This window comes from Budorcas taxicolor, chromosome 7, assembly GCF_023091745.1.
Source record: "Budorcas taxicolor isolate Tak-1 chromosome 7, Takin1.1, whole genome shotgun sequence".
In the NCBI taxonomy this organism is placed as follows: Eukaryota; Metazoa; Chordata; class Mammalia; order Artiodactyla; family Bovidae; genus Budorcas; species Budorcas taxicolor.
In genome coordinates this window covers 54652984-54674180 of record NC_068916.1, presented here as the reverse complement: position 1 = coordinate 54674180, position 21197 = coordinate 54652984, and the positions used below count along the sequence as shown (strand labels likewise).

The following is a 21197-nucleotide window of genomic DNA, read 5'->3' as shown; positions in this document are numbered from 1 at the left end:
TTAGAGATCAGGGGCTACACATTGTGGTGGCTTCTCTTGTTGCAGACGTAGGCTCTAGGGAGGACACTCAGTAGTTGTGGCTCACCAGCTTAGTTGATCTGGCATGTGGAATCTTCCTGGATCAGAGAGCTTGCTTGTCATTACTGGATAGAGAAAATAAGAAAATATTCCTTGACTTTAGTTCAGGAGATGTTTTAACTGTATGTATCTGAATAGCCTTCCGTGAGTATCTGGTCTATGAGGTCATTTAGCTGAAGGCTTTCCTTTGTCACAGGGTGGAAGCAATAAAACTATCAGAGAGCAGATAGAGCTGTTCCAAACATGCATTTTTCTCTCTTTGCCTTATACAGAGAAAGAGAAGACTATATTCCTAAAGAATAGAGGATTATTTTGTAAAGCATCTTTTTAATTGAAGTTGGTTTACAATGTTGTATTAATTTCTGGTGTACAGAAAAGAGATCCAGTTATATAAAGATATAGAGATAGATTCTTTTTCCTTCTTTTTTTTTTAAAGAAAATATCAAATATAGTTCTCTGTGCTATACAGGAGGTCCTTGTTGTTTATTTTCTATATAGTAGTATGTATCTGCTAATCTCAAACTTCCCTTCCTCCTCCTTTGGATACCATAAGTTTGTTTTCTATGTCTGTGAGTCTGTTTCTGTTTTATAATAAGTTTGTTTGTATCATGTTTTAGATTCCACATATAAGTGATATCCTGTGGAATTTGTCTTTCTGTGACTTACTTTTCACTAAGTATGATAATCTATAGGCCCATCCATATTGCTGCAGAAAAAGGCCTTATTTCATTCTTTTTTGTGGTTAAGTAATATTGCAATGATCTTCATTTTCTGAATGTTGAGCTTTAAGCCAACTTTTTCACTCTCCTCTTTCACTTTCATCAAGAGGCTTTTGAGTTCCTCTTCACTTTCTGCCATAAGGGTGGTGTCATCTGCATATCTGAGGTGATTGATATTTCTCCCGGCAATCTTGATTCCAGCTTGTGTTTCTTCCAGTCCAGCGTTTCTCATGATGTACTCTGTATAGAAGTTAAATAAGCAGGGTGACAATATACAGCCTTGACATACTCCTTTTCCTATTTGGAACCAGTCTGTTGTTCCATGTCTAGTTCTAACTGTTGCTTCCTGACCTGCATACAGATTTCTCAAGAGGCAGGTCAGGTGGTCTGGTATTCCCATCTCTTTCAGAGTTTTCCACAGTTTATTGTGATCCACACAATCAAAGGCTTTGGCATAGTCAATAAAGCAGAAATAGATGTTTTTCTGGAACTCTCTTGCTTTTTCCATGATCCATAACTTCATGGAAAATAGATGGGGAAACAGTGGAAACAGTGTCAGACTTTATTTTTGGGGGCTCCAAAATCACTGCAGATGGTGACAGCAGCCATGAAATTAAAAGATGCTTACTCCTTGGAAGGAAAGTTATGACCAAACTAGATAGCATATTTAAAAACAGAGACATTACTTTGCCGACTAAGGTCCGTCTAGTCAAGGCTATGGTTTTTCCAGTAGTCATGTATGGATGTGAGAGTTGGACTGTGAAGAAGGCTGAGTGCCCAGTAATTGATGCTTTTGAACTGTGGTGTTGGAGAAGACTCTTGAGAGTCCCTTGGACTGCAAGGAGATCCAACCAGTGCATTCTGAAGGAGATCAGGCCTGGGATTTTTTTGGAAGGAATGATGCTAAAGCTGAAACTCCAGTACTTTGGCCACCTCATGCGAAGAGTTGACTCGTTGGAAAAGACTTTGATACTGGGAGTGATTGGGGGCAGGAGGAGAAGGGGACAACAGAGGATGAGATGGCTGGAGGGCATCACTGACTTATTGGACGTGAATCTGAGTGAACTCCTGGAGTTGGTGATGAACAGGGAGGCCTGGCGTGCTGCGATTCATGGGGTCGCAAAGAGTCAGACACGACTGAGCGACTGAACTGAAACTGACTGAACTGAATATTGCAATATATATAAATATATATACACACACACACACACACACACCACATCTTCTTTATCCAGTGGACACTTAGGTTGCTTCTATGCCTTAGCTATTATAAATAGTGCTGCTATGAATATTGAGGTGGATGTATCTTCATCTTTTCTGGATACATGCCTGGAAGTAGGATTGCTAGATCATGTGGATACTCTATTTTTAGTTTTTTAAGAAACATTCATATGGTTTTATGTAGTGGCTGTGTGTGTGTATGCTTAGCCACTAAGTTGTGTCCAACTCCTTGTGACCCCATGGACAGTAGCTCTCCAAGCTCCTCTGTACATGGGTTTTTCCAGGCAAGAATACTGGAGTGGATTGCCATTTCCTACTCCAGGGGATCTTCCCGACCTGGGGATCGAACCTGCATTGGCAGGTAGACACTTCACCATTGAGTCCCCTGGGAAGCCCTTCTATAGTGGCTGTACCAATTCACTTTTCCACCAACACTGTGGGAGAGTTTCCTTTTCTACACACCCTCTTTAGCATTTATTGTTAGTAGAATTTTTGATGATGGCTATTCTGACTGGTGTGAGAAGATACTTCACTGTGGTTTTAATTTGCATTTCCCTAATAGCATATTGGAAAGCAGAGACATTACTTTGCCAACAAAGGTCTGTCTAGTCAAGGCTATGGTTTTTCCAGTGGTCAGGTATGGATGTGAGTGTTGGACTGTAAAGAAAGCTGATTGCCGAAGAATTGATGCTTTTGAACTGTGGTGTTGGAGAAGACTCTTGAGAGTCCCTTGAACTGTGAGGAGATCCAACCAGTCCATTCTGAAGGAGATCAGCCCTGGGATTTTTTTGGAAGGAATGATGCTAGAGCTGAAACTCCAGTACTTTGGCCACCTCATGCGAAGAATTGACTCGTTGGAAAAGACTCTGATGCTGGGAGGGATTGGGGGCAGGAGGAAAAGGGGATGACAGAGGATGAGATGGCTGGATGGCATCACTGACTCGATGGATATGAGTCTGAGTGAACTCCGGGAGTTGGTGATGGACAGGGAGGCCTGGCGTGCTGTGATTCATGGGGTCACAAAGAGTCGGACATGACTGAACTGAACTGAACTGAATAATTACCAATGTTGAGCGTCTTTTCATGTGCCTATTGGCCATCTGTGTGTCTTCTTTGGAGAAATGTCTATTTAAGTCTTCTGCCCATTTTTTGACTGGATTGTTTGTTTTTCATTACTGAGCTGTTTGTTTATTTTGGAAATTAAACCTTTGTTGATTGTCATGGTCCAGGTGCGGGTTGGAAAAGTATTTCCAGACATGAGGCCTAATGAGAGGGAAATAAAGCTTATTAGAATGGGAGACACTGTTAGAACAGTGGGCCAGCTCAAGGGAGCACTGACATTGAACAGGGGTCCTTAGTGCACTTTTATGCCCAGGGTACAAGGAGTGGGATAGGGGTCTTTTGGGTCATTTACTGATTGGATGAGGCACATATACTGGGTGGGGGAAGAGTAAGGCAAATACCTTCTCCCTGTGTGGGATAGGAGGGGAGACAGGTTATACCACTCAAGAGGAGCTGAAATCCATTAATAGTTACAACATGAGGGAGAGAAGGGCAGTAAGGGTCTGGTTTTTCTTTTCCTGAATTCCAAGACTCTCCTTGGTTTTATCTGCTCATTTGTCCTTGGGTCATCACACTGATCACATTGTCTGCAGATATTTTTGTTTATAGATTGTCATTTCATTTGCACAGCAAAGAAAATCCTAAACAAAATGATGAAATCTGGGAGGCTTATTTGTTTTCATTGGGAAATACTCATTAGCAGATGGAAAAGGGGCTGATTTCTCTTATCAGGTACAAATGATTTAAAGCCTCAAGTACTAAGAATTTATCACATACATGAAATTCAGCACCACCCTTACCCACATTAATGTTTGTAACTTCAAAGAGATGCTGGGTCACTGCAGGAAAAGAGAATACTTCACCTGTTATATCAGCAGTCCTAGCATTTGTGCTGAATCCCATCCTAATGGAAATGAGCCCTTGGGCAAACATGGGAATGATGGTCTTGATCTGTCACTTCTAAAGGTATGCCTCTCTCTATATATATATTTAATATTCACAAATATTGTCTCCATCCTTTCTGTGGAATCCTTCCTCAAATAGGACTCATGCTTAGACCACCTATAAATTTGGATTGCTTAAGTGTTGTTGGAGAATTTGGCACAGTGCTTTTCTAAATCAATGGAACTGTAGGAGAGACTGCTTTTATCCTCAGCATGGATCAAATCTAGACATGCTTTTCTGAAATATTGCTGGGGAGAAACACAATTCAAGGGAAATCTGACATGTGACTGGAATATGTTAGGTAACTTCCTCAATTTCATAATCAAAAGCAGTTGCCGTTTGATTGAAGTAGAAAACCAAGGAGGAAGTTGATTTTTCCACTACATGAATCTTTTGAAGTTACAATCACCTATACCTACAAATAAATTCCCAGCAAAGACCATATGTTATTAGTCTTAATTGTGACTTTATTTTTTAATTTTAAATTTGAATCTTTTAAGAATACTGAGAGGGAACAGGAGAGATTAATGAGGAAAAAAATGAACATCCAAGAAAGCAATTAACTAAGATATTTGAAATTATGCAGTGAATTTGATTCATAAATGTTTTACAGTCCCAGTGCTAATAGTTTCTTAAAATTGTAGCTCAAGATTCCGAAACTAAAAAGCCTCTTGATGAAAGTGAAAGAAGAGAGTGAAAAAGTTGGCTTAAAGCTCAACATTCAGAAAACAAAGATCATGGCATCTGGTCCCATTACTTCATGGGAAATAGATGGGGAAACAGTGTCAGACTTGATTTTGGGGGGCTCCAAAATCACTGCAGATGGTGATAGAAGCCATGAAATTAAAAGACGCTTACTCCTTGGAAGGAAAGTTATGACCAACATAGATAGCATATTGAAAAGCAGAGACATTACTCTGCCCACAAAGGTTCGTCTATTCAGGGTATGGTTTTTCCAGTGGTCAGGTATGGATGTGAGAGTTGGACTGTGAAGAAAGCTGAGTGGCGAAGAATTGATGCTTTTGAACTGTGGTGTTGGAGAAGACTCTTGAGAGTCCCTTGGACTGCAAGGAGATCCAACCAGTCCATTCTAAAGGAGATCAGTCTTGGGTGTTCTTTGGAAGGAATGATGCTAAAGCTGAAACTCCAGTACTTTGGCCACCTCATGCGAAGGGTTGACTCATTGGAAAAGACTGATGCTGGGAGGGATTGGGGGCAGGAGGAGAAGGGGATGACAGAGGATGAGATGGCTGGATGGCATCACTGACTCGATGGACGGGAGTCTGAGTGAACTCCGGGAGTTGGTGATGGACAGGGAGGCCTGGCGTGCTGTGATTCATGGGGTCGCAAAGAGTCGGTCACAACTGAGTGACTGAACTGAACTGAACTCCAAGCCCCTATTTCCCTCATTTAATCATCCCACGGTCTGACTCCCAAACAACTCGACATACTCCTTCCACCCCAGAGCATGCTGAATTATTCAAACTAGCCCGTTCTAGTCTCACCAATTATTTACTGAAGAAACCACAATAAAGGCTCTTGACACAGGACTCTGCTTCCTGAGCAGCCCTGTCACTTCCCCACTGCGATGTGATGCCCCTTCTTCTTGGGATCTGTGAGTATAACAAACTATATTTCCAATTACAGTAAGAAAACTTAAATTTTAAAACACAGTATGGTGTATAAATGTTTCCTATGTTATGACGGACTAGATTTCCTCCAAAATCAGTGTCCAGGTACAATTCATAAAAATGCTAAATGAAACATAAAAACATTTTTAAAATTCGAAGCTGGTTCATTAGAAAATAAGGAAAGGCAAATTGATGAGAAGTACAGTTCTGGACATATAACCAGGCAGTTGGTTGGAATACCTCCTAAAGGTATTCACTAATTTCTAGTGCCTACAGCTTCAGTTTTAGTTGATTTTACACAGGAGGCAGAAGGCAAGGCCTAGACCGTGTACAAGGTGGGGAGTCACTCTCATAAAACAGAGACATCCTGCTCCCCTGAAAAGTGTTGACCTTGGTGGATGAATTAGAAAAGACACAAACCCACAAACCAAGATAGTCTTGGCTTTGGATTGGGGAGGGTAAATTGTTGATGATCTCTTTTGAGAATTTATAATAATAAGCCTGATCTCAAATAAATTTGGGGTAGAATTCATAGTGTATTTTATCCCTCCAAAACCTTAGGCCAAGAAATTTGTTTAAAATGGTCCTAGGTAGGAAGAACATTCAGTTGCTAGGAAGAAGCAGATGGAAGTCATATCTAGAGAAATTAACCTCAACCTTGGTCTCAAATATTTCCCACAGATAAAATTCCAAAAACTTAAATGCACATCAGCACATATACAAAACATTGGAATGCATGGTACAATCTAGGTACACTGTCATAAGCCAGAAGCACAGTAGAATATTGAGTACTCTAAAAGTACTGTTTGCTAAGTGAATTTTCAAAATAAAGAGCCTGGGCTTGATGATCTTGGGGTCCCTTTGATCTCCACAGTTCAGACACCTAAAACACTCAATTGTGGAATGGAAAAATAATTGTGGAAATACATAGCCATGTGAGAGGTCAAAGTTTAGGTTGTAAGGAAGAAGGCATAGAGTTGCTGACTCAGCCTTGATGTTTTCTAGGCTCCTTGCCTACATGGGCAGAGGTGTGGTTTTATGGTCATCCTGATCATGTCTGGAACAGTGTTAGGCATGGTGCCTTCTAGATGAGGATTTCTTCTGCTTCTTTTTTTATAAGAATCCTTTAAAAGATTATGTATTTGTTTTATTTTTGGCTGCAGACTTTCTGTGGTTGCAGTCAGTGGGGGTTTTCTCTAGTTGCCGTGCACAGGCTTCTCATTGCAGTGGTTTCTCACTGTGGAGCACAGGCTCTCAGGTATGTAGGCTCAGTAGTTGTGGTGCACGGGCTTAGTTGCCCTGGGGTATGTGGGATCTTCCCAGACCAAGGATCAAACCTGTGTCTACTGCATTGGCAGGCTGATTTTTGACCCCTGGACTACTGGGGAAGTGGATGAGGATTTCTGATTTCCTTTCACATTCCTGTTGAAGCATCAAAATATATCTATCCCTTTACTGCTTAAAGCAGTGTTATCACCACAAAGAACAACCAGGAGAGCTCTGTGTAACAGACTGTCTCAGCGCTCTGTGCAAAATTCCCATGTAGCTGAGGAGAGTTGCTCAGATGTACAGAAAGGCCACAGGCCCTGACTTTTCCCCCTCCTCCCCATCACACTGGCCATCTTATCATGGTGGTTCTGGTGTGAGTGTCAGTTATTGAAATTGGTTAAGCACCATGCTGCCACTTAATATATCTGAATATATGAAGTTACTTCACTGCTTTGGTTAGCATCCTTATTAATAAAGTAGGTGTATTCCTGGTACCTACTTCTTAGGGTTGCTGTGAAGTTTAAACAAGGTAATCTCCCTGAAGTACCTAACACAGTGCCTGGTGTGATTGTTCCATAATTGGTAGTTAGTGTCACCACCTTACCAACTGAGGAAGATTAAATTTTTAAGAGTTTGATAAACACATCACCCCTGAAGTGTGGTGAGAATGATCAGATCATCCATTGGTAGACATCTGAGATACTAGAAACTTCTGCACTTTATTAGTATGCATGGAAGTTTCAAGCTATGTTCAAGAAAGGGAGTTTTGAGCTGAATTAGTTACATAATTTGTTTATTCCATAGTAACTTTTTACTCTTAAAAAGGATTTTAGACATCCCGAAGAAAATATATATCATGAAACAAGATATAAAATTAGATATGGAAAATAAATTTCAAGAGGAAAATTAAGGTAAGAAAATTGAAATATACAGTGCACGACAGAGAAGAAAAATTGTAATAGAGTCTTAACCATCTGGTATCTGATGTATTCCAGTTGTCCTTGAACCCAGAGAAATGTAATCTGGAACAGAGAGAGAAGGGCATCAAAGGTTTTGAGTCTTTTCCCTCAACTTATGAGACTATTTGTGGCTTGCTTATGTCAAAGCCTTCTACAGAAGGATAATTACATGCTTCTTTAAAGGATGGGCCAATGACCCTTTCAAGCTTCTAAGAGCTTCAGAAGGACCTCTGCAGTGCCTTTATCAGCCTGTAGGTTCCCATGGTGTAGCTGTAGAGTCAGAATGTTGGGTCTTGCTCAGTAGTGAGCATTTATGATGTTCTTGTGATTTCTCCATGCCCTTTGAGCACCTGTCCTTTATTTGTGGCAATTTCTGCCTGTAGTGGAGTCTCAGGGAGAAGCCATCGGCCCTAACATTTGTTCTTCTCCCTATGCTGTTTTCACAGTCCCTAAATCTGATTCTAAAGAAAAAAGAAATGTTATCATTTCAGGTCATAAATATCAAACATAATGTAAAGCATAATAGTATGAAAACATAGTGAAAACTAATTTTATAATTTTAAGGCTGTGTTTATCAGGGATCTGCACGCAGCAGTGTTTCAGTTTTCAAAATTAATTCACAAGAGGGAGGCTTTTATAATATTTGTTCTGAAGCTATTTTGCTCCTCAAATGTACCTAGTTTCCCTTAAGGTATTAAATGAACAATGTATAGTTACTTTCTAGAGTTGTATTTGAGTAGTTATCTGGGTATTATTAGATATATTATGAAGAATTTAGTCCATTGTTTTTATCTTGAATTGTATGAGTTAACAGTTTAAATGGACCATCTACCTATACCAAATTAATATTTCAGATTTTCTTCAGTCTAATGTACTCTTTGCACTCCATACTTTATCCCTCTTTTACTCAGTTATAAAAACAAAAAGGTGTTATTTGATCATCAAAGCATAGAGAAGATTGTCAATTAAAACAGGAAAATTTAAGCAATGTTCCTTAAATACTTGCTTTGGATTGTGTTTTCCTTTACTGCCTAAAAAGTCATCTTAGGACTGAATTTCCACCATTCTAAAGCATGTATCTTTTTCAATTTTAACGGAGCTGAAATACATTGTGTGTTTCATAATCAGTGACTTAGTATATTTGCTTTAGTATATTTGTCAATTTAAAATTGATTCATCTTAAATCCAGTGAAATACGATGGCAGACATTTATGAAGTGTTGTTTTCTGGGCATTCTATATGGTAATATGCATTGGAGAAATGCAGCAGTCCTGACTGAGGGCACCGGCTCCTACGTGTGCCCTAGAGGCTCTAGGGCTTCTTGGAAGGAGGGAGCAGAGCAGATCACCAGGGCAGAAACTCTGTCCTTTTATTCTTTCTTTCTCGCCAAACAATGAGACTTCTCTCCAAGCTCTCCTTAGAAGAGAGTCTGTGTTGCTATAATACACCAAACAAAACAGAATTTTGAAAATTAGTTACCAGGGAGATTGACTACCCACAGCAGAGTGAAAATAGGGCCCCTTCTAGAGCTCCTGCTGTGGGATGAGTCCAGAACTAGATCCTGTACATATGGGGCACAGGATTTTATTGTGGTACTGTTGTGCCTTTTGCTGTGTATAATTTTACCATTCTTCCTCCAGTTTTAGTCAAGTTCATGTTCTCTTTACACACGGAAGTTTGTGGCAGGGCCAGAAGCAAGAATGGCTCTCCCTGGTTCTGATAAACAGTTCAGCTTTAAAGATGATACTGACTGCCCTCCACTCTCCCCACCTCCACACTGGGAGAGGGTCTAGGCCTGAGCTCAGTACTGTGCACCACATACACACCCCCCATTTCGCCCCCCACCTTGTGAAGGTGGTCTCAGGAGCTGGCTTCCGAATATACATGGGAAGGTAAACCCCCATCTACAGGACTCTAATTCTCTGTGGCAATCCTGTCAAAGACTCTCTCCTAGATCACATTTTAGTCAGGTTCCTCTGAACCTTCTGCTTAACTAGGCCCAAACTTGGGCTACTGTCTCTGTCCTTATAGAGTCCAATTTTAGCAAGAATACTGCTATGGCAGTTTAGCCATAATCTCTCACTTTTGAGATTCTGATAACCTTCAATATCTGCCTCAATTCATCCATCATCATCATCCCTCTGGTAATATCTAAGCACCCTGGCCAGCCTTCAGTAAGAATCCAGCTAGGTCAATTTAGCAAGAATTACCTTTTGTCTTGGGCCTCCCTGGTAGCTCAGATGGTAAAGAATTTGACTGCAATGCAGGAGACCCAGGTTTGATCCCTGGGTTAGAAAGATCCCCCAGAGAAGGAAATGGTCATCCAGTCCAGTATTCTTCCCTGGTGAATCCCATGGACAAAGGAGCCTGGTGGGCTACAGTCCATGGGGTCAGAAAGAGTCAGACGTGAATGAGCCACTTTCACACACATCAACCTCTGTCCTAGTAATTTTCCATCCACCAACCCCTTCCCCCTTCTCTGTTCCTTGGCTATAATCCCCACTTTGTCATATTTGGAGCTGAGCTCAATCTCTCCCCTACTGCAAAACCCCATTGCAGTAGTTCCTACATATATCACAACATTCCTGCCTTAGCCTTGTTAACAAGTGTCAGAATATTTTGTTTTTTGAGAATCTGTGCCCCAGGAGTGCCAAGATAGAGCAGAGCCACCAGACCTATAGTGAATGTCTTCTTGGCACCCAAAGTGGGTGAAATTCTGGAGGAGTCTTTGATTCTTTGACAGGTGTAGGATGATGAAAGGAAAGGAGGGCAATCTCTAGAGGTGGCTGTACTTGAATTTCACACCAGCCTACTGGATGGACTCCTGGAGAAGATTTTAGTTGATCTAAAAAAATACATTTCTTGCACAGCAAAATTTGGGCTTGCAAATTTTTATCATGACATATTTTATTCTATTCAATGTCATAGCATCTGAAATGTTAGTGTTATACCTGTTTTACCATTGAGGTCTTAGAGAAAAAGAAGAGATTTGCCCAGCTTTTCAGAGTGAACATGTAAAACATATGTATACTAAAAGGCATAAGAAGGATACCCTATTTCCTGGCAGAATTACTTAATTCTCTACTTGACAAATATTTTCTTGTCTAGTCATTCTTTAAAGGTATGTTTTCTGGTTCCTTTAAGACTGTTAAGTCATTCAGGAAAGGAAGCCAGACTTGAGGAAATAGTCTTAATTATGCCTCAAATATCTGGATACAAAATAAACAGAGAATATATAAAAGGAAGCATTCAGCTTTAGTTGGAGTATTAAGGGCCCTATAGGCAGAGTCCACATGAGAGAAGGATAAAAGACATTCACTTAAATTGTGGTATAGTATCTTGTTGTTTGTTTATTCTTTTTCTTTTTAAGTGAAATCTAAGATGGAGCCTCAATATTTAAAATGAACAAAAATGAATGGGGTCCTCAGGCAATTTAAATTTTGGCAGAGGCTAAAAATGAACCATTGTTTATGCAATCTATGAAGTATCTTCTTTGAACCTCTGAAGGCATCCTAAGCAAATCTGAAAACTATTTTTGGAGGACCTAATGGAAGGACAGTAGACAAGTGATAATTAGCATGAACTCAGCAATGGATGGACTAGATCCAAATTCTGTTTCTTGTTTTCAGAGATAAATTAGATAAACCATTAAATGTAAATAGCAAAGTGCTAACAGATGGCAACCCATATATTTTTAAAAAACTGTTTAGGAATGCTGATTACAAGCTCAGGACTTCTAATTGTTACTGAATCCAAGCTCAGTCTGCTTGCCACATGACAGACCAATAATATAGAGATGAGGTGTTGAGGCAAGGAATAGTGGCTTAATTCAGAAAGCCTGGCATTCACAAAGATGGTAGACTAGTGTCCGAGAGTACCTCTTATCAGGGTCTGGATGCCAGTTTCTTTTATTGAAAAGAGAAGGGAAGGAGGTGAGGAAGTAAAGTAAAAAGGCCATAATTCTTGCAGAATACCTTCCTTTTGGCCAGCCTCAGGGAGGGAATGTGTTGATTTCTTCTTTTCTGCAGTCATTCACAAGTGGGCAGGGTCAGAATTTCTCCCTGTGAGCTGAACAAAGGCACTTTAGTGTAACATTCAGGCAGTGGGGCAAGGTTCATGGAGGCAGGCCAATATGTATACTTACAGCTTATAGACAGCATCATTTCAGTGATTATACTAACAGCAATGGAGAGCAAAGGTTAAAGTAAAAGAAACAGATCCAACATGAAGTAAGATTCTATTATTCCTTATTACAAAATTAGGCTCTTCCATTTAGCAGCTGGGAAACTTATGGCATGTCATGTAACTTCAGAGTATCAGTTTTATCTTCTGGAAAATAAGAATCATAACAGAATATACCTCATGGATTGATGTGAGGATTAAATGAGATGATAGGTGTAAGCTCTTAGCCTAAGACAGTAAGCACCCAATAAATGGCTGCCATTTGAGTAAGTATTATTCTATAACTGTTGCAGGAAGGGGAATCTCTTTCAGGGCCGAGAGCAGGCGCTTGTCTAACACTCAGAAATGAATTGTCCAAGGAGACAAATGCACTGACAAAGCAAGAGACTTTATTGGGAAGGGACGCCCATGGGGAAAGCAGTAGGGTAAGGGAACCCAGGAGAACTGCTCTGCCATGTGATTTACAGTCTTGGGTTTTATGGTGATGGGATTAGTTTCCAGGTTGTCTTTGGCCAATCATTCTGACTCAGAATCCTTCCTGTGGCGCCCACATTGCTCAGCCAAGATGGATGCCAGCGAGAAGAATTCTGGGAGGTGGTCAGACATGTGGCGTCTCCTTTTGACCTTTCCTGAACTCTTCTGATTGGTGGTGGCTTGTTACTTTCTTGTTCCTTACCAGGACATCTCGTCATAAAATAGCTCACACAAATGGTTACTATAGTGCCTGGCCAGGATGGGCAGTTTCAGTCAGTGCGCTCTAACCTAACCACTGCAGTTACTTGTACCCATGAGTCTACAAGTCTAACCTCTGAAAGCAGCCATTCTCTCCTGTTCCTTCTCCTCTTTCTCCTTCTTCTTCTGCCCTTTTCTCTCTTCCTTCTACTCCTCCTTCCAACATGATTTAAACTGAATTAACATCAAAGTTCTAGAACCCATATCTTTTCACCATGAGCATGAAAAATGAGAGTTTCTCCATCTTTGTCTAAATTCTCTTAGAGGAAAAGCTCAGATCTGGAGGAGAATGACTCATTATTATTCACAGCTCTATAAAAACTGGAAAGTAAATATTGGTCTTCTAGATGCAAAGCATTACATTTCCTCTAAAATTCGTGTGAAGTGGTTTCCCACTAAGAATTTAAAATAGATGATTTTGTTTTGAGAGCAGTTATTATTATGTAGATTAGAGATTAAACACCCAAATATCTTATTTGCTAATTCGCTATTCATGAGAAAATTAAACATGCTAAAGAGTTCCCATTTTAGAGCAAAGAATCCTCTAAATTCTCAACTCAAAAGGAGGGCTACCATTTTAAAAAGATATTTAAATGCATGCAGATCTTTCTCAAAATCTTCAATCCAGATGAAGAGTGTAATTCAGACTGCACTGCTGCTTTTTGACAAAGCATTATGATTTCTTTCTTGTTTCTCTTTTTTTAATACATATATACAGACAGTCACAGTGAAAGCAGTAATTAATTTGTAAGATAGATGAATTGAAAGTTCAGCATTCTAAAGAGCTATTTCAATGTATCAGAGCAATGACAGCATTGTGTTTCCTTCTTATTCTTAATGGGTCTCAACTTCCTGTGGCCTTTGTTGCTAGGAAACTAGCCTCTACTGAAAGCCACATTTTTGATATTACTGTTGACTCTGTGGAGTCTGAAATGAATGAGGCAGATCTTGACTCCTTCGGGATTAACCATCAGTGCCTGTGGATGATGTGAAAAACCCTGAGCTCAACATCATCTCTGGAGCCATTGCTGACAACCCCAGGAGGCATCCAGTTCCCTTATAACTTCTCTTTAGAAATTTCCATTAACCTGTCCTATGTGAAGTTAAACCTCCCAGAAGTAGAAAGATAAGAAGAATCTCTGGTCCATTTTCATTTATTTCCATATTGCATTAAGGTCTAGGCCACCTTAGGAACAATGCTGACTGATGTTTATCAAGGTAAAGTTTCAAAGGAATGACGCATTCCTGTGCAAATTGCATACTTTCAGTGTAGTCTTTTTGGTATTCACAGTTCAAATTCAGAATCTGAATGTATGCTGGAGGCCTTTCAGCTTTTTCAGTGTTATTGAAATTACTAAAATGCATTTGCAAGATGAATAACAGTGTTTTAGATGACGTCTTGGTCAGAGGAAGAATATGATGAATAAGACTCATTTCCTCCCAGTCCAACTCAAAAATAGAGATTCTCTTTAATAGCATTTTAATTTTGGTGCAATTTAAAGAGTGTACATTCAGAGGCAGAGATCAAGTCTGTAAGATGCAAATCATCTGATGGCAGGAGTAAAGATTCAAGGTAGTGCATTAAAATAACTCTGAAGTCCAATCTGACCAGAAATGGACCATCAGCCAGTAGCAGGATAGGCTAAGAAGCTCCTAGAAGAGCTTAAAGACTGGTTGACTCTACTCTTTGAAGCTTTTCTGATTTCTTCTCAATTCACTTATGGTTGTGTGTGTGTGTGTGTGTGTGTGTGAGACTCCACTATATTTCAAGCTTGAATTGAGCTAATGTCAGAATTTTAGAGGTCACATCTTTTCAGCATGAGCATGGAAAATGGGAATTTCCAAATCTTTGCCTAAATTTACTTGGAGAAAAAGCTCTTTCCACTCTGCCTTGATCTCCTATTGCCTTAAGCATATAGATGGCATACAGATGGCATGCACCAATAGTTATTAGATTTACTCCAGTGGTTCCTCATAGCTGACTCTAGTATGTCTAAATTATGCCCCAAGTTATGCTTATCTGTTGTTAGATGAAATCAGTCAGATCAGTTGAAAGAAAACCAAATATCAGTTCAGTTCAGTCAGTTCAATTCTGTTGCTCAGTCGTGTCTGACCCTTTGCGACCCCATGAATCGCAGCACACCAGGCCTCCCTGTCCATCACCGACTCCCGGAGTTCACCCAAACTCATGTCCATCAAGTCAGTGATGCCTTCCAGCCATCTCATCCTCTGTCGTCCCCTTCTCCTCCTGCCCCCAATCCCTCCCAGCATCAGGGTCTTTTCCAATGAGTCAACTCATCGCATGAGGTGGCCAAATATAGACACAGTCAAAAAGCTGATTACGTAACAAGCCATTTTAATATGATTGCATCAGCAGTATTTTCATTCCTGTTGTCATCAGAACATACCCTCAGTTTAGGTAGCTGGAAACAGAATAAGGACACGTCATCTTCAACTGTGACTATGAGGGAGGTGCTGGCAGCTGGGTGGCAGTAGCAGAACTGAAAAGACAGTGTGTATCTTCTATTCTGGATTCTGTCATAGGTGCTAGTGCTGGCTCATTTCTAGCATTCTGAATACCCCTTGTTAGCCAAGCCACCAGCCAGTTCCTAGATGCTGGACTCAGACAGATTAGCTCAGGATTCCTGCAGTCTCATGGATCAAGAGACCCATCAATTTCCCTTTCCCCCAATCCCTTCCCAGGGGACTGAGTAGAGTCTCTTTTTCTACCCTCAGACACAAAAGCTGTGATGCTGCTGCCTTTCCTTGTCGGTGGAGCCATTTGCTCATCCTCCTGGTACACCCACACTTTTGAGTTCTGCCCTCAATGACTCAAAGGAAACTTACTCTCCTAAAGGCAACAAGTGCTTCCAAAGAAACTTTCTGAGATGTATCTTGTGGGTAGAAAAACAAAACTCTGGCAGGGCATCAGTCCATACTAAATAAGGATAAAACCATTCTGACATTTCAGAAGTTATGTCTGCCTTTTCATAGTGGGATATTCACAATAAGGCAGTATTTCTTAGTGCCCTAAGAACTTGGGCTTTGGAAAAAAGCCAACCTGGCTCAGTCTATACCCTCCTGGGGACCATGGGCATTTACTTTTCCTCTCTAAGCCTCAATTTCCTCACTCACACAAATTATAGCAATATTTGTCTTATAAAGATTATGAGGATTCCATGACATAATGCATATTCTTACCAGAGAACCTAGCATAGAGTAAGTGTGCATGTGTTAGTTGCTCAGTTGTGTCCAACTCTTTGTGAGCCCATGGACTGTAGCCCACCAGCCTCTTCTGTCCATGGAATTCTCCAGGCAAGAATACTAGAGTGGGTATCCATTCTCTTCTCCAGGGGATCTTCCCCACCCAGGGATTGAACTCAGGTCTCCCACATTGCAGTCACAAATAACCTCAGCTATGTGGATGATACCACTCTAATGGAAGAACGTGAATGGGAACTAAAGAACTTCTTGATGAGGGTGAAGGAGCAGAGTGAAAAGGCCAGCTTAAAACTAAATATTAAAAAACTAAGATCATGGTATCTGGCCCCACTACTTTATGGCAAATAGAAGGAGAAAAAGTGGAAGCAGAGACAGATTTCCTCTTCTTGGGCTTTAAAATCACCGCGGATGGTGACTGTAGCCATGAAATCAGAAGACGATTGCTTCTGAGCCACCAGGGAAGCCCGTAAGGTCAATTGTACAATAAATAGTTTCCATTATTATATCATCATTACATCTCACATAGCATCCTATGAGCACTTCCCATGCATGCACCAAGCATTACTGGATACTAGGGAGGGAAGATGAATAAGAATAGGCATCCTTTTCTCAAGAAACTCTCAGTCCAGTGAGGGAAACAGATATGTAGAAAGTAGTTACAGGGAAAAAATACACTATCGTAAGAGTCTTGAGGAAGTATAGAAGTAGAGATTCAGTAAGTTTTCACAAAGGAGAGACGTGATCTGGCTATTGAAAGAAGAATAATTAGGGGAGAAAAAAACATTTTTCAAGCAATGGAGCTCCTATCTAAAGATAAAAGACTCCTACTGTGTTTGGGCAAATTACATTAGCTTGGCACTAACCTTGAGCTTGAGGGTTTATATGAGTAGTGAGTGGTTTAGAAGTGTGAGAGCCTAGAAAAAGAGTCAGATCTTGGTCTATTTCCTTCTTCCAGTGGGCATTTATGGAACTTTCTGGGCTCTCTTACCTGGACTAAGACTGTCAGCTAAATAGCATAATCCAAACTTAGTAATTCATTGGCCTTAACTACTAGTGGTTCAGCCAAAGAATTGACAGGCTTTCATTGGGGTTGCTTATATTCTCAGATATTTCCAATGAGTCGGCTGTTTGCATCAGATTACCAAAATACTGTAGCTTCAGCTTCAACATTAGTCCTTCCAATGAGTATTCAGGGTTGATTTCCTTTAAGATTGCCTGGTTTGATCTCCTCGCTGTCCAAGACACTCAGGAATCTTCTCCAGCACCACAGTTCAAAGGCATCAATTCTTTGGCACTCTGCCTTCTTTACAGTCCAGCTCTCACAACCATATGTGACCACTGGGAAAACCATAGCCTTGACTAAATGGACCTTTGTTGGCAGAATAATGTCTCTGCTTTTCAAAACACTGTCTGGGTTTGTCATAGCTTTCCTGTCAAGAAGCAACCGTCTTCTGATTTCATGGCGCAGTCACCATCCGCGGTGATTTTAAAGCCCAAGAAGAGGAAATCTGTCTCTGTTTCTACTTTTTCCCCTTCTATTTGCCATAAAGTAGTGGGGCCAGATGCCATGATCATAGTTTTTTAATATTTAGTTTTAAGCTGGCCTTTTCACTCTGCTCCTTCACCCTCATCAAGAAGTTCTTTAGTTCCCATTCACATTCTTCCATTAGAGTGGTATCAACCACGTATCTGAGTTTGTTGATGTTTCTCCTTCCTATCTTGATTCCATCTTGTAACTCCTCCATCCCAGCATTTCTCGTGATGTGCTCAGCGTATAAGTTAAGCAAATGGGGTGACAACAGGCAGCTCTGTCGTACTTTCTCAATCCTGAACCCACCAGTTGTTCCATGCAAGGTTCTAACTGTTGCTTCTTTACCCGCGTTTAGGTTTTTTGGGAGACAGGTAAGATTGTCTGGTATTCCCATCTCTTTAAGAGCTTTCCACAGTTTGTTATGATCCACACAGTCAAAGGCTTTAGTGTAGTCAATGAAGCAGAGGTAGATGTTTTTCTGGGATTCCCTTGCTTTCTCTGTGATCTGGAAAATGTGAGCAATTTGATCTCTATTTCCTCTGCCATTTCTAAACCCAGCTTGGATGTCTGGAATTTCTTGGTTCATGTTATGCTGAAGCCTAGCTTGCAAGATTTTAAGCATGATCTTGCTAGCATGGGAGATGAGTGCAGTTGTCCGATGGCTTGAACATTTTTTAGTACTGCCCTTCTTGGGAATTAGGATGAAGATTGACATTTTCCAGTCCTGTGGCAACTGCTGGGTCTTCCAGATTTGCTGACATATTGAGTGCAACACTTTGATAGCATCATCTTTTAGGGTTTTGAATAACTCTACTGGAATTCCAACACATCCATTAGTTTTATTGACAGCAGTGCTTCCTAAGGCCTACCTGACTTCCCACTCCAGAATGTCTAGCTCTGGGTGACTGACCATACCATTGTGGTTATCTGATTCATTACAGTCATTTTTGTACAGTTCTTCAGTGTATTCTTTCCATCTCTTCTTGATCTCTTCAGCTTCTACTAGGTCTCTACTATTTCTGCATAGCATACCCCACCACCAACTCTTCACTTTTGAAAGATAATTTTGCTGGGAAAATAGAATTCTAGGCTGTTTTGTTTTTGTTTGTGTTTTTCTTTTTGCTTTCACCACTTAAAAAATATCACTCCTTTATCTTCTTTGTTACATAGTTGTTAATGAGAAATTTGCTATAATTCTTATCCTTTCTTCTCTATAGATAAGGTGGTTTTCCCATTCCACCTCCAGTTTTTCCCAAGGTTTTCTGTTTGTCTTTAGTTTTTTTCAGTTTGAAAATGGTATGCCAAAGCACTTTTTGTTGTTTATTTTTCTTACTTGGCTTTTTATTTATGTTGTTTGGTGTCTGCCATTAATTTTCAAAGCTATCAGATATTATTGCTTCAAATAGTTCTTGTCCTCTATTCTCCTTCTTCAATTCCAGTAATTTATATGTTAAAATTATCTGTTAGTTCTTGGGTGTTCTCATTTGTTTTGCCTTTTCTTTCCTTTTTTTTTTTCTGTTTGCATTTATATTTGGAAAGTTTCTACTGACCTAGCTTAAAGCCCACTGATTGTTTCTTCAGCTGTGTTACGTCTACTGAGGAGTCCATGAAAGGTATTCATTTATGTTACAGTGGTTTTGATTTCTACCTTCCCTTTTAACTGTTCCTTAGAATTTTTATCTCTGCCTATATTACCTAGTTTTGCATGTTGATTACTTTTCCCATTAGATCCCTTAACATATTAATCATAGTTATTTTAAGTAATGCCAACATCTGTGTCATACTTGAGTCTGATTCTGATTATTGCTTTCTTTTTTGTAGTGTATTTTTTTCTTGCCTTTTAGCATGCCTTGTAATTTCTGTTGAAAGTCAGATATGTTGTATCAGGTAGTAGAAACTTTAGATGGGGATTTTTATTTATCTACCCAAGAGTTAGGCTGTGTTTAATGTTTGCTGTTGTTACAGGTGCTGGAGGCTTCAAATTCTTCTAGTGTCCTTCTTTTTGTCTCTTCTCTTGATTTTTGGCTCCCCTAAGTACTCCTTCTAAAGCTCTTTGAGCTTTAATCCACCATACCAGAGCCCTGTTGTCATGGCGAGTTGTTAGAGAAGGAGAACATTCTACAGTCTTTTAAATTAGCCTTTTGATAGGCCTATCCACCTGGGCTGTGACCTTCACATATTGGTATTTTCACACTGCCCCTACATTCTTCCTTGGCTGTGCGTTTTCAGTCTGCTTTTTTAAAGGGCTGACCTCAGTGACCGTGCTGCTCACTGCTCCGCATGCTCAGTTGTGTCCAATTCTTTGTGACCCTATGGACTGTAGCCTGCCAGCTTTCTCTTTCCATGGGATTTCCCAGGCAAGAATACTGAAGTGGGTTGCCATTTTCTTCTCCAGGGGATCATATTGACCCAGGGAGGGAACCTGCATCTTCTGCATTACAGGAGGAATCTTTACCACTGAGCCACCTGGGAAATGCTGCCAGTGACTGGTTTCTCCCTCTTCCCTCCCATTAAGTGAGATGAAAAGGCTGGAGGGGCCTGTCCTAGGAGGAAGGCCTTTCCTCCTGCTGAGCCGATGCTGGCAAAGTCTTCCTTGGAAAGTGCGCCTTTGTTATGGAGACGGCTCTGTGATTATTTCACCATGATTACTCTTCTCTTCCCTCTGCCAAAGCCAGGAGAGGACGTTTCTTGAATCTCCACCATGAGAACCTAGTGTGCTTCCTGGAGGTAAAAGTCATGAAAGTCTAAGACTATAGCCCCCAACAAGACTGTTTCTTTCATGGTAATAAACATGCCATCTTCATCTGTCCATCAAAATCACCACTAAGTGTTCCTTCCAATTTATTGTTCTAGTGGCTTCTGCTCCAGGTAAGTGGTCTGGCAGTGACTCTCTCTGTGTGCTTGTGTCTCTATATGTTGTGGTAGCTGTTTGTCCTTCAACCTTAATTCTCTGACATTTCCAGGAAAATGATTGATCTTTAGATTGCCCAAATTTTTGTTGTGGTTGTTGCAAGGACAGGAGTGATAACTTACAAGCTCTTTGTACCTTGGCTGAACCAGAGGTCCAAGTTGGGAATAAAAATAGTTTGTGGGTTGGAGCTCTTTGCGGGGAGATCCAGTGGGATAGTGCATGTGAAGTGCTTGGCACAGTTTCAAGCACAGAGTAAATGTTTGATAAACTTTAGCTCCTATTATCATCTCAGAGAAGGTTTACAATTTTATTCCTGTTAACATACAACAAAAGCAAAGTATTTTACTATGATACATTTATTTTTTAAAATCCTAAAATAAAAGAAACTATTTTAACCAGACTACATGAATCCAGCCAAGGAGTACAAGATTAAAACTGAACACCATCCAAATTCTAAATTATACCTCCAGCTCCAAATATACACAAGTCAGTCTTGTTCTGCTTTACTTACCAAAGCACACTTATGATTGGAAATAAACACCTCAGTTTTTAGGATCCAATCGTATTTTAATGTACATTTTATATGCCAGGTGCTAAGTGATATAAAATAAATTTTCCCTTTGTGCTTTCTCTGGAACTATTCAATATATAATGAGAGAAACAGTGAGATAAACAGCTAATTGTAATACTGTACAGTGAAAGTGTGGTAAAGATATAGGAGGAATGTCATGGAAT

At 40.2% G+C, this 21197-nt stretch overlaps 1 pseudogene; it reads right to left on the bottom strand.

The window, feature by feature from the left end:
• The window catches only part of LOC128051042 (histone-lysine N-methyltransferase SETMAR-like), a 180958-nt pseudogene that overhangs the window by 57237 nt on the left and 102524 nt on the right, over positions 1-21197 (bottom strand).